Genomic DNA, 13656 nt, shown 5'->3' with positions numbered 1-13656 from the left:
AATACATTTAAAGTAGTTTTGGAGTTGTTCACCCTTACCCCTAATTTACTATCTCAAGTATAACATTTACAATTCTTTTATTCTTTGGTGGTAGATTTGGAGTATGAAGTCAAAATACTGTGAAAAAAAAAATACTAGAATACACAAAATACTGTGTTCTAAAGTTGCTTAGTTTAGCTCCTTTCTAAATGTCCTCTCTCCTACCCTCATTTCCATGTTATTTATTTGAAATACAGTTAAGTTCATTTGTTTCTGGTTGAATACCATTTTGGGTCCCATTGTGTCCTTGTTGGTTGGTTGATTCATCAATAACATGGTTCTAAAAATCAGAACTATACAAAAAGTTCGTCTCATACACGTTACCACTCTCCCCCATCCTTTCCACTTTATTCCCATACAGCTGTTTTTGTAACTATTACCATTACTTTCTGACTTTGTGTTGTGTGTATTTTGGTACAAATCAGCAAATAAATATATTATTTTTTAAAATTCTCTTTCTTCCAAGAAATATGATGTATTATAGTTACATGTTTGTACTTGACTATACTTAACAGTGTTTGCTGGAAGTTACTTCATGTCAGGAGACAGATCATTCTCATTCTATTTTTTACTTCTGTATAGTGCTTCATTGTGTGGATTATATTTTATTCAGCCACTTTCCTAACCATCAACTTAGTTTTTTGCAAACAATGGGCAAGATTAAGTTTGTGTATATATGTATTTTTTTTTTCCTTCTCTTTCTCTTTCTTTTGGATAGTAGCTAGTCTGATAGATGTGAGGTGATATGTTATTGTGGTTTTTATTTGCATTTTCCTGATGATAGTGATGTTGAACATCTTTGTATAAGCTTGTGGGCCACTTGAATATCATCTTTGGAGAAAAGTCAAGTCCTTTGTGCTTTTTAAAATCGGGTTATTTGATTTTTTGTTGTTTTGTATGTATTCTGAATATGAACTCCTTATTAGATACAGGATTCACAAATATTTTCTCCTGTTCTATAGGTTGCCTTTATATTCTTTTGATTGTTTCTTTTGCAAACATGACTTTTTAAATTTGATATAGTCCCATTTTTCTATTTTTGCTTTTGTTATGCTTTTAGTGTCATATGAAAGAAATAATTGCTAAGTCCGTTGTCATGAATCTTTCTCTCTTTAGTTTTTTTTTTATATATGCTGTGAGATAAGGACCCAACTTTATTCTTTCACCTATGAATATGCCATTTTCCAAACACCAGTTGTTAAAAAGATTGTCCTTTCTCCAGTGAGTAGTCTTGGCATGTTTGTCAAGGATTATTTATCCATATATGCAACAGTTTCTTTCTGGCCTCTTTATCCTATTGTTTTGGTCTATTTGTCTGTCTTTATTGTAGTATCATACTATTCTGATCACTGTAGTTTTGTAATATACTTTGAGATCAAGAAGTTTGAGTTCTCTAAACCTTTCTTTCCTTTTCAAAATTGTTTTGGCTATTTGGGTTCCCTTGATGTTTTCTATTATGTCTTCATCTCGTTGCCCCTTAAAACTTTGATCTCACAAGTTAAGAACTTTAATGATAAAACTATCTTTTAAGATGTGTCAGAATATTAAGAATGTAGATTGACTAATGAATGTGGTCAATAAGAATTGTGTTTTGTCTATGTTATTATTATTTATCTTCCCTTTTCAGCTTTGTGGTACAGTTTTACCCGGAGCTTCCCTTGTTTAATAATACTTTGAAACTTGCTTTTTGCTGAGGAGCAAGAAGAGCCCATCTCTTTCAGCCTTCAAGGCTTATCTTAGGTATTATCTCCTTGATGGAATCTTTCCTGACTCCTGTGTCACTGTGCTGGGCCATACCTGTACCTAGCACAGTAGTGGATTTGCATGTGTAATAGGCACGCACTGAACCATAATGGAGTGCTTGTCCTCCTTGTGAATGACTGGAACGTGGACTCACAGAATTTTAAAACTGGAAAGAACTTCTGATGTTTTCTAATGTAACTCCTACTCAGGCATGGATTATTTTTATAGAAACCCAACATTATTTGTCCAGCCTCACCTTGAACTCTTTTCGGTAATTACAAGTGCTTCCTTCTGAAACTTGAGTCCTACTTATATCCATGGGTATGTAAGGTATGTGGGATATGATAGATCTTGTTTTAAAAATATTTTTAATTGTAGATGAACACAATACCTTTATTTTGTTTATTTAATTTTTTAATGTGGTGCTGAGGATTAAACCCAGTGCCTCACACATGTTAGGTAAGTGCTCTACCACTGAGCCGCAACCCCACCCCGGTAGATCTTTTCTGATGTCAATTTTATATGATTTTAATTTTGAAGAAATAAACACTTTTTTTTTTGTGAAACATATATATTATGGAATCAAACATAAAAGTTCATGGACCCCCTTATATCTCTAGACTTTGCTAGAGGGGTGGGTTATGAGTTTAGTCTTCATTTAGTTTTTTTTTTTTTAAAGACTATATTGGTGGTAAAGCTTATGAATTATATTAAGCAACTCATTTGTTTTTATTGTTAAAAAATTTCCTTTTAGTAGCTATAAAATGAACAAATCCCCAGCTTCTTTCACATAAAATAAACTGGTTAACTTATAGATTAGATGCATATGTTTTATTTGAGAAAACATAAATGTATCTCATTTGAAAATCTGAAAGTATTAGAACCTTGCTTATAACGTTGTCCTGAGTTCTGTGCCATGAAATATATCTCTTCAAGATCTCTTCAGTTCAGTACTTAGGGGACTACATGCTTTAGAAAGAGGGATGAAGAGGGCTGAGGTGGCTAGCATGTGTGAGGCATTGGGTTTGATTCTCAGCACCACTTCTAAATAAAATAAAAGTCCATTGACAACTTAAAAAAATTTTTTTTAAATTAAAAAAAAAAGAGGGAGAAAGAATGGGTTAAAGTTGGTATTGTTACTGTCCTCTTCCATTATAGGTGTGATGTTAAGTTATAAGATGGTAAGTAATATATAATGTTCAATAATACTAGTCAGGAATAGGGGAATAGGGCAAAAACATTGTTTATATTTAGCTTTTTATTGTGTGTGTGGTGTTGGGGATTGAACCCCAGAGTGCATTATTACTGAGCTATATCCCCATCCCCCCTTTTATTTATTTTTTTTAATTTTTGAGACTGAGTCTCCCTAAGTTGCCCAGGCTAGCCTCAAACTTCCCATCCTCCTGCCTCAGCCTTCTAAGTTAGTGGGATTACTTGCATGACACAAAAACACCCTTTTTTTTTTTTTTAATTTATTTTGGATTGTCAATGGACCTTTATTTTATTTATTTTTATGCTGTGCTGAGAATCAAACCCAGTGCCTCACACATGCTAGGCAAGTGTTCTTCTACTGAGCTACAACCCCAGCCCCACAAAAGTACTTTTAAAAAACTTGGTCATAAACATAAAGTGGTATTAATTCTATTCATGGTAGCTGTAAAATATAATTTTAATGCCATGCAAACGAGGTTGGTCCATCTTTTATATCTGATTTGAAAGACCTTATTCTAAAATTGTAAGTATCTGTTAAATAGTTATTCAGAGGCTTAACGAAGACTTTTTATTGACTTCTTTCTTTTTATTTTTAAAATTTTTTATTTAGGTTTTAGCTTTTTAAATTTGTTCTAAGTAGTTACACATGACAATAGAATGCATTTTAACTCATCATACATAAATGGAGTACAACTTCTCATTCTTCTGATTGTACTTGATGTAGAGTTACACAGGTCATGTAATCATATATGGACATAGGATAATAATGTCCAATGCATTCTACTATCATTCCTACCCCCACAATCCCTTCCTCTTCCTTCACTCCCCTCTGCCTAATCAAAAGCACCTCTATTCTCCCCTCTACCTCTTTATTGTGAATTAGCATCGCATATCAGAGAAAACATTTGGCCTTTGGTTCTGTGGGTTCTTTGGGACAGGCTTATTTTGCTTAGCATAATATTCTCAGTTCTGTCCATTTAGTTTAGCTATTGTGAATTGAGCTGCTATAAACATCGATGTGGCTGCGTCAGTGTAGTATGCTGATGTTAAGTCCTTTGGGTATAAATAAACCTAGGAGTGAGATGACTGGATAAAATGGTGGTTCCATTCCAAGTTTTCTGAGGATCTCCATTCTGCTTTCCATAGTGGTTGTACCAATATGCAGTTCCACAGCAAGATATGAGTGTACCTTTTCCCTACATCCTCTGCAACTTTTATTGTTGCCTGTGTTCTTGATTATTGCCATTCTGACTGGAGTGAGGTGGAATCTCAGTGTGGTTTTGATTTGCATTTCTCTAATTGCTAGAATGTTGAATATTTTTTCATAGATTTGTTGATTGATTTTATATCTTCTCTGAAGTGCTTTTTCAGTTCCTTTGCCCATTTATTGATTGGGTTATTTGGTGTTTTTGGTGTTAAGTTTTTTTTAGTTCTTTATATATCCTGGAGATTACTGCTCTATCTGAGGTACGTGTGGTACAGATTTTCTCCCATTATGTTGGCTCTCTTGAAAACTTTTTGATGACTTTTAATTCTATTGAATAAAAGCCTTCAATTTCAAAGTTTTTCAGTATTTTCCTTGGGCTATACCTAGCCTTATTTAAAGGTGCATATAGCCTTGTGAATGTACTATGACAACAGAATGTAATGATATCATGGATCAGGTGTCACTCTAGACTTCATACACCTCTAAGCATTTGTGCCTTTCTGAGTCTTCAGCATCTTCCCAGGAATGGAATTCAGCACCCCAAATGTTAATAACAGTGAGTGTGCTACCATGGAAGAGTGCCAGTTCAGTGGCCAGTGAATAATTTAGGTTTCAGCTGGTGTGGAGAGATTGTATTACTTACAAGAGAGAATCTAATAGCACTAAACTTTGACATTAAAAAGAATAAATATTTCCTTTGTGAGGAAACACTGAATTGCAAAAAAATTATATTTCATTTATCTAAATGCCAGTTTAATTAAAAATTATTCAATGTCATATTTTTTAAATTATGAAAGTAATAGAGGCTTGCTGTCAGGGAAAAAAAAAACCCTATAATAATAGAGAAGGGTATGAAGTAAAACAGGAACAATTTATTTGGTATCATGGCTCCATTTTATAATTTTAAAAAATGTTTAACTTTATTTTTTTTGTTTATTTTTTTACACGGTGCTGAGGATCAAACCCAGTGCCTCACACGTGCTAGGCCAGCGCTCTACCACCGAGCCACATCCCGAGCTCCCACCATTTTGTAATTTTATAAAATGTTTTTTGTACTTTATTTAACCGGGCTTCTATGATATAGATTTAGTTTTTCAGTAATGCCACAGAGAACTTTCTTATGTGACTTTGGATAGTTACGAATACTCAAGGAGAATCGTTAAGTCAAAGAATGTGTACATTTTGCTGATAGACAATACCTTGCTTCCTTCCAGAAATGTGCTATTCCAGTTTATAATCTCATCAATAGCATGTGAAAATGTCCTTCTCATTCTTGTTATCACAAGAAATTTTGTTTTTTTCAGATGATTGGACTTGAATAGGGAAAAAAGAAAATTAATCTTGAATTTTAATTTTATTTACCAGTTTTCTCTGCGTTAACATTTTTTAAGGTCTGTATTCTCTGTCATGTCATAGTGGTAGATTTTTTTTTTTTAAAGCAGAGGTTGAGAACATAAAGATAAACAGAATTCATGAAAGAATGGCATTGATTGTGTACTTAGTCCCAGCTACTATGCTAGAAAATTTATATAATTATCTTTTACCCTTATAATAACCATAGTAAGTAGTAATACTGTCTTCATTTTACTGATAGGGAAGTTGAGATTCAGATACATTAAGCAGCTTTTCTAGTGGAGCACAGCTGCTAAATTGCAGAATTGATTTGAGCTTAGTTTTACCTCTTTATATTCCACACTTCTTTAGGGATTTCCCCTTTATCTTCCTCAAACTGTGTGAAGGACATTTGTGATTTGTTAATTACTAAATACGGTGGATTCTTTTGGCCATATATATGTAATTTCATACATATTTACATAAATATAATTTTTATTATTTTATCTTGTGATACCTGGCATCAAACCCAGGGCCCTATGTGTTTGTGTGTGTGTATGCGTTTTTCTTGGTACTGGGGATTGAACTCGGGTAATTTACCACTGAGCTATGCTGGCCTCAAACTTGCGATCCTCCTGCCTTAGCCTCCTGAGTTGCTGGGATTACAGGTGTACATCACTGAATGTATTTTTAAAGGCCTCAACTGGCTAGACTTCTGCCATTCAGCACTGTTTGTGCTTCATGTTATGGAAAGTTCCTTAACACTATACCCTCAAATTGCTTTTTCACTTCTCTTACACACTTTATTGTTTGAATAAAGTGCTAATGAATGCTGTCTTCAAGACTCAGTCCCAGTCCCTTTCCTGTTTAAAAAAAATGTAGTTCCCTCTTGGAGAGCTTACTTTATCCTTGACTTTAGTTTTTTTAATTTGAAATACCTTCCTCTAGCTACATCTATTTTTGAACATTTAACTTCTATTTTTTTAAAAATATTTTTTAGTTGTGGATGGACTCAATAGCTTTATTTAATTTATTTTTATGTGGTGCTGAGGATTGACCCCAGTGCCTCACGTGTAATCAGACAAGCACTCTACCATTGAGCCACAACCCCAGCCCCTAATTTCTATTTCTGTGTCCTCTTGGACAATCTCTGAATGTCACTAACATGGTCAGTTAATCTTTCTCCCCAAATCTTCTCATCTTCCCATATTGTAGGTCAGGATTAATAAAGGAACTGTTTGCCCAGTTTTTCAGTGTTAGATACTTCGAGTTCTTTGACTTGGCTGTTTCCCTAATCATTATGTGACCAAGTCCTATTAATTTTACCCTGGAAATATCCTCATGTGTAAATTTTGCCATACTTTTCTTAGCTTTCCTTTTCTGGTTTGGACTTTGGCTCTAGATTATTAATTCATTATTTTACCCTGTAGTCTCTGCCTCTTCCATTTTATCCTGTAGTGTTAGAGGTGTGTTATGAATTGATTGGGACCATAATAGTGTACACTTAGATATATACTTTGATTTCTCTGTTTTGGTAAGGATAGACATGTAGACTTGGTACCTTTTGCCTGACTCCTTTTTTTATTCTGGTAAATACACATAATATATATTTTTCCATTTTAACCATTTTTAAGAGTACAATTCAGTGACATTAATTCTGTTCACAAATCTGTGTGCAAACATCATCACAATATTTTCAAACAAAAACTCTGAATGCAATAAGCAGTAACTCCTCACTTTATTTTTTCCTCATGTACCAGCCCCTGGTAACCTCTAATCTGCTTTCTGTATCTGTGCATTTGCCTATCCTAGTTACTTTATATAAATGGAGTTACAAAGTATTTGCCCTTTGTGTCTGGGTCATCTCAGTGTAATGCTCAAGGCTCATTTGTGTTGTGCCATATAGCAGAACTTTATTCCTTTTTAATGAGTGGATAATATTCCATTTTTTATATATGCATTATATTTTATTTATCCATTTACCCATTGATTGAGACTGAAGTTATTGCCATCTTTTTATTTTTATGAATAATGTTGCTGTGAACATTGGTTTTTTTTTTCTTTTTGAGTTGTTGTAGGGTTTCTTTTTATATTCTGAATGTTAAAACATTATCAGATGTTATTTACAAATATTTCTCCCATTTTATGAGTTGTCTTTTCGCTTTTTTGACAGTGTCTTTTGATGCACAAAAATGTTTAATTTTGATAAAGTCCAGTTTATTTTTTTCCTTTTATTGCCTGTGCTTATGGTATAAAATTTGAGAAACCATGGTCAAAGTTGAGGTTACGAAGATTTCTACTTATGTTTTCTTCTAATAACTTATTATTTTAGTTTTTAAATTTAACCTTTCTGGTCGTTTTGAATTAAATTTTGGTGTGAAGTAGGATTTCCACTTCATTCTTTAGTATAGGTGAACATTCAGTTTTTCAAGCACTACTGATTGTAGAGATTGTCCTTTCCCTATTGATGGTCTTTGGAGCCTCATTGGACTTGAGTTGACCACAGATGTGATGATTTAATTTTTTGACTGTTTATTTGTTTATGAACTTTTTTGACAGTGCTGAGTATTGAACTCAAGGCATAGTGCGTGTGTGGCAAGTACTCTAACACTGAGCTTCATCCTCATTTGTTGATTCTATAACTTTGTATTAAGTTTTGAAATTGGCAAGTATGAGTCTCCCAGTTTCAATTTTTATTTTCCAAATTGGCTATTTTGAGTCTCTTGAAATTTCATATGAATTTTAGACTTTTTTTTTCATTTCTACAAAAGTACTGTTGTAATTTTATAGGGATAGCATTGAATATGTCTATTGTTTTAGTAAGTGTTTTAGTCAACTTTTTCACTGCTGTGACTAAAAAGGACCCAACCAGAACAACTATAGAGCAGGAAAGGTTTTTTGGGGGGACTCAAGGTTTCAGATGTCTTAGCCCATAGAAGGCAGGCTCCATTCTTTGGGGCTTGAGGTGAGGCTGAACGTTATGGCAGGAGAATGTGGCCAAGGGAAGCAGCTCACATGATGATCAGGAAGCAGAGAGAGACTCACTTGCTGGTATACAAATATATACCCAAAGCCACAACTGTCGCTCTCGCCAGCAAGAACGACCCGGAGACGTGATGGGTGGCAAACTTCTTTATTAACAGCAGATTCTTCTTCTTCTTTTTAGGGAAGTTATTGTCACTTATATAGGTTATATCAACTAATTAGAATATTCATGATATGTGGGGAGAAGATAGACGTATATGGGTATAACTTGAAGCACCTAAGAATCACGCAGGAATCATGCAGAGGCCCTGACCAATTACTGAGACTTCCTCAAGGTGAAGTTAGTTGTATACGTGCAGAATAGCAGTTTTTCAACCGCACTGGCAGCTTGCCAGGCGCCATCTTGGCCAGGCTCCACCTAGGGCCAGGGGTCCGGCCGAAACCCCGACAGTTCCCCCTTTTTTCTTTTAAAAGAAAAGCTCGGGACCAAGCCTGTCTTAGGCGGAGTGGTCAACTACCGTCCTTACCCGTCATCGGATAACTGTAGAGCATGCTACAGCTCCTGTCTTAGGTCGGTACGGCGTTACCTCCTTCCTTACCCGTCTGGTCAATGGTCCAGCCTCGCGAGCCACACTTGTGGGGAGCTGCCGGCCTCTAGGGCAGCCATGGCCTGATGGAAGATGATACGATCTCTCGCTTGACTCTGGCGCACACGCATGATAGTGCGTGAGAGGAAGATAACAGCAATGATCATAAGCATGCATAATGCTCCCATACCAGCCCACTGCTTAATAAAACTGAAAGAGGAGGATAACCAATTTAGCACTTCAGACATTGGAGCTACATCAACTCTAGTAGCATTAAGGCTAACAATTTGAGATCTAAGAATAGCTGTAAGATTATCAAATTCATAAGACCAGTTGGAACGTAGCTGAACAGACAAGATTCTAGACAAATTTGCTGCATAGCTGAAGTTATGGTAAGCTACAGGTGTAACGCACAGTCCCGCCAGATGATAAACACATCCCACGTTTAACAGTTCCTGTAAAATGTCCATTTGTTCTTGAAGTAAGTCCACTCGCTGGTTCACTAAAAGAATCCCTGCTTTTAAGTGTTGATCCACTGTCTGCTGAGTAGATAAGGCAGTAGCAGTCTGTTGAACCACCTTATTGATTGTGGCTGCAGATTGTACAGACGTAGTTAAGGCTACAGCTGCCGCAGTGGCTGCTGCCGCTGATGCAACTATGGCGGTAATGACTGCTGCGGTGATTCCAAAGTCCCTCTTATTTCTGGAAAGCAATACTGGCAATTCATCATCTGTAACAGAGACTGGGACTGGTAGGAAGGTAGGAACACACATTAAGTCTGCCAGCAGGAACCTAGAAGCATTTTAACATTGAGAGATAGCACAAATCTGAAGTACAATTGAAAGAAGCAGTTGTTTTGTTACATAGTTGAACTGTTCCTCCTAAGAGACTAAAAAGAGGTAGTAAGTTAGTTTATTCCATGGAAACACACAAACTGAGCCGCAGCTCCAGTAAAGCACCGGGTTACCCTTATTACCCAGAGTTAAAAAACCCCAAACAAAGAGACAAAAGAGAAAGTTTATCTTTAGGGGACCTGAAAGTCTCCTCTATTCCCCCTTTTTGTTTATAAAGAGCATTTTTGAGGGTGAGATGTGTATGTTCGACAATACTTTGTTTTTGTGGGTTATAAGGTACATCTGTGGTTAGAGTTATTTTAATTTTAGTGAGGAATTGGTTCTTACCAATTTTAGTTTTTAAAGAAAAATTTAGACTTTATAACGTAGTACAATCTTTAACAGTTGCTTAACCATAATTGTATAAACCCCTATTTTTAAGACAATTGTTCTAAAGGATAAAACTTAAGAGACACAAAGTTAAAGTAAATTAGTGTTTCTAAGAAATCCTTGCCATTTTACCATGTCATTTTACCATATAGATTAAACTTTGGCTTATATCAGAACATTAGTATTTCACCTTAGAAAAAACCTTAAATAGCTTTAGCTGTTTTACATACATACAACCAATTTAGTTATACACAGACTTGTTGAAACTTGCCCTTTACTTACACACAGACTTTCTTACCCAGAAACATTTCCTTTTCCTTTTTATTAAATACATTTTAAACCCAGAACCTTTTATTTTTTTTATTTTATTTGTTGACCCCTTTTTGTTCACATTCTGAAACAACTCTTATGAAATTTTTGAATTTAGATAAATCACTCTATTTTAATAAGATTAAATATTTTGTTGTTTATAGTACTCTTAATTGAAACAGTTGAAACTTTTGGGACCCTTTATATATAGAATTCCACTTGTTAGGACATAACTTCTAATAACCTTGTTTTTAGTTTAGTGATGACACAAAGCAAGTTTAAACCCTTTTTATTTACCAACCTATGAAGACACCAATAATGTTTAAGTATGATACCCCATGTAATTTAAGAAGTTAAAAGTACTTGATGTTATTTAACAATTAGCATTTTAACTTTGTAAATTAACCAGACGTCTCTACAAACACATTTGAGTAATCCCATACATGTTAACTCCAATTTATTTATTTTATAAAAACCAAGATATCAGACAAGTGTCCTGGACAGGATCCGTTGCCTCTTTCCTGCTGAAGAAAAGTCCTAGAAGCAATTGATATTAGACATTGTTTAACATTAACATTTCATTAGTTTGACCACCTGGAGACTTGCAAGTTATTTTTAAAGATATTTTACTTTTATTAGTTTACCCAATTTAAATTGAACCTTTTTAAATCACGTGAATAAAAGTATTTGGATCCATTTTTAAATTTTAATTTTAAGAGCGCTCAGTTTTGACGCAGACAAAACATGACATTAGACAGCACAACATAACACATAACACAAAATCAAAGGCCTTGTAACTTTATAGGTAAATGTTCATTGCAATGAAACAGCTGTTCAAAAACTTCAGTTGGATAAAAAATAGAACTGATCAAAAAGAAAAAAAATCATTAACCTAGGTATGTAGAATCAAAATTATGAGCTCAAAAATACAGCATTAAAGAAAAAACAAAACAAAACAAGAATCCTGAAGAATAAGTTAGTTTTGTGTAGCGGCCCAGGAGTTTAAAACGGACATCTTTTTTTTTTTTTTTTCTTTTCTTCTTATCTTCAGGTTACCCCCCTTTTCTCCTTGAGACGCTGCAGTTACATTCCAGCTGCAGTTACATTCCAACGTGGCTTTAGCAAGGCCAGGCAGGGGGAGGGAGGATTACCCAGGACTTTTTAACCCCTTTTTTACCTGGTTGAGAAATCAGGTTAGGTTTGAATGCAGAAAATCACAAAACATTATTTTTTACTACTTTTAAGGAATGGAGCTGCTGAGCTCTCTGCCTAGGGGGACCCTCCCCTAAACTGATTTTTCTCTTTGTGCTCTGTTTGTGGTTTTATTTGTACTTTCTCCTTTTTTTTTTTTTTTTTTTTTTACTGTGCCACTGTATATTTTTGTAAGCTCAACTCTTGTAAAGCCTTTTGTAACGCCTTTTTTTTTTGTCTTCTAACTGCTGCCCTATGCTCTCCAATTCCCTTAATGCCTGTTGACTAATTGAACCAGCTTGAGAACACTTTGTTTCTTTACTAATTTTATTAAACTCCATCTCTGAGAGTCCCTCTTCGCTCTCATCAGAATCTGACTGAGCGCTAACAGAGCCCTTTTGTGACTCTTCTTTTACCTTTTCTAACACTTCCTCTCCCTGCGCAACTGCCTTTTGTAAAGCCTCCCGAAGGGAACGCAAACAAGTTCTGACTAATGACCAAACTGCTAACGTCCCTGGGAGCGTTACCGGACAGCGCTTTAAATCTTCCCCCAGGTGTTCCCACTGTGGGATATTTAGCAATCCTTTCTCCAAAAACCAAGGTGAAATCTCCTCTACCTGCTTTAAAAATGCCCGAGCGGTTTTTGTCTTTAAGGAAGTGCCGTTAGCTTTAAGAATTTCTTTCAAGGGACCTTCCATTCGATATCTAGCAACCTCGTTCCCCATTTTTTGAGGAAACTTTCACCTCTCGTTCCTAGGAACTTTATCGCAATCACAATATTCTCGTCTCTAGGAAACCTCCCTGTCCACTGACAGATCTGGGTGCACACTTTCACCGATCATTGCTCACCTCACTCACCTCTCCGCGGCACGTAAGATTCCCGGGGCTTCAGCACCACTTGTCGCTCTCACCAGCAAGAACAACCCGGAGACGTGATGGGTGGCAAACTTCTTTATTAACAGCAGATTCTTCTTCTTCTTTTTAGGGAAGTTATTGTCACTTATATAGGTTATATCAACTAATTAGAATATTCATGATATGTGGGGAGAAGATAGACGTATATGGGTATAACTTGAAGCACCTAAGAATCACGCAAGAATCATGCAGAGGCCCTGACCAATTACTGAGACTTCCTCAAGGTGAAGTTAGTTGTATACGTGCAGAATAGCAGTTTTTCAACCGCACTGGCAGCTTGCCAGGCGCCATCTTGGCCAGGCTCCACCTAGGGCCAGGGGTCCGGCCGAAACCCCGACACACAACCCAATTCCCACCTCCTCTAGCCACACCCTACCACTTCAGTTACCACTCAGTTAATTTCTATCAGGGGATTAATTCACTGATTGGGTCAAGACTGTTACAACCCAATCATTTCTCCTCTGAACTTTCTTGGGTTGTTTCACGTGTGAGCTTTTGGGGGACACCTCACATCCTAACTATAACAGTATTGCCATTTTAGCAATATTAAAGTCCTCTACTCCATGAATGTGAGATGTCTTTCCTTGAATTAGGTCTTTTAAAATTTCTTTCAGTAATGTTTACAGTTTTCAGTCAAAAGCTCTGTTACCACTTTGGTTATAGTTAGTCCTAAATATTTTATTATTTTTGAAGCTATTTACAAGTGAAATTGCTTTCTGGATTTTCTTCTGGATCATTTATTTTACTAGTATGTAGACATACAAGTGACTTTGGTAAGGTGATTTTGTATCCTGCAACTTCACTGACAACATACAGACCGGAATGTGACTTTATGTCCTCAACTGAGAACTGTCAATTCTTTGCTTCTTCTTTATCTTAAATTCCTAAAATGAATGTACTTTCATCAAATATC

At 35.6% G+C, this 13656-nt stretch overlaps 1 protein-coding gene across 6 annotated transcripts in view; it reads left to right on the top strand.

Annotated features, from left to right (window-relative positions):
• Window positions 1–13656, top strand: part of Hipk3 (homeodomain interacting protein kinase 3) — a 97812-nt gene that overhangs the window by 43043 nt on the left and 41113 nt on the right. The window lies entirely within an intron of this gene.

Source organism: Sciurus carolinensis, chromosome 11 (assembly GCF_902686445.1).
Source record: "Sciurus carolinensis chromosome 11, mSciCar1.2, whole genome shotgun sequence".
Lineage (NCBI taxonomy): Eukaryota > Metazoa > Chordata > Mammalia > Rodentia > Sciuridae > Sciurus > Sciurus carolinensis.
The sequence above is the reverse complement of the archived record's forward strand: the minus strand, read 5'-3'. Positions and strand labels throughout refer to the sequence as shown.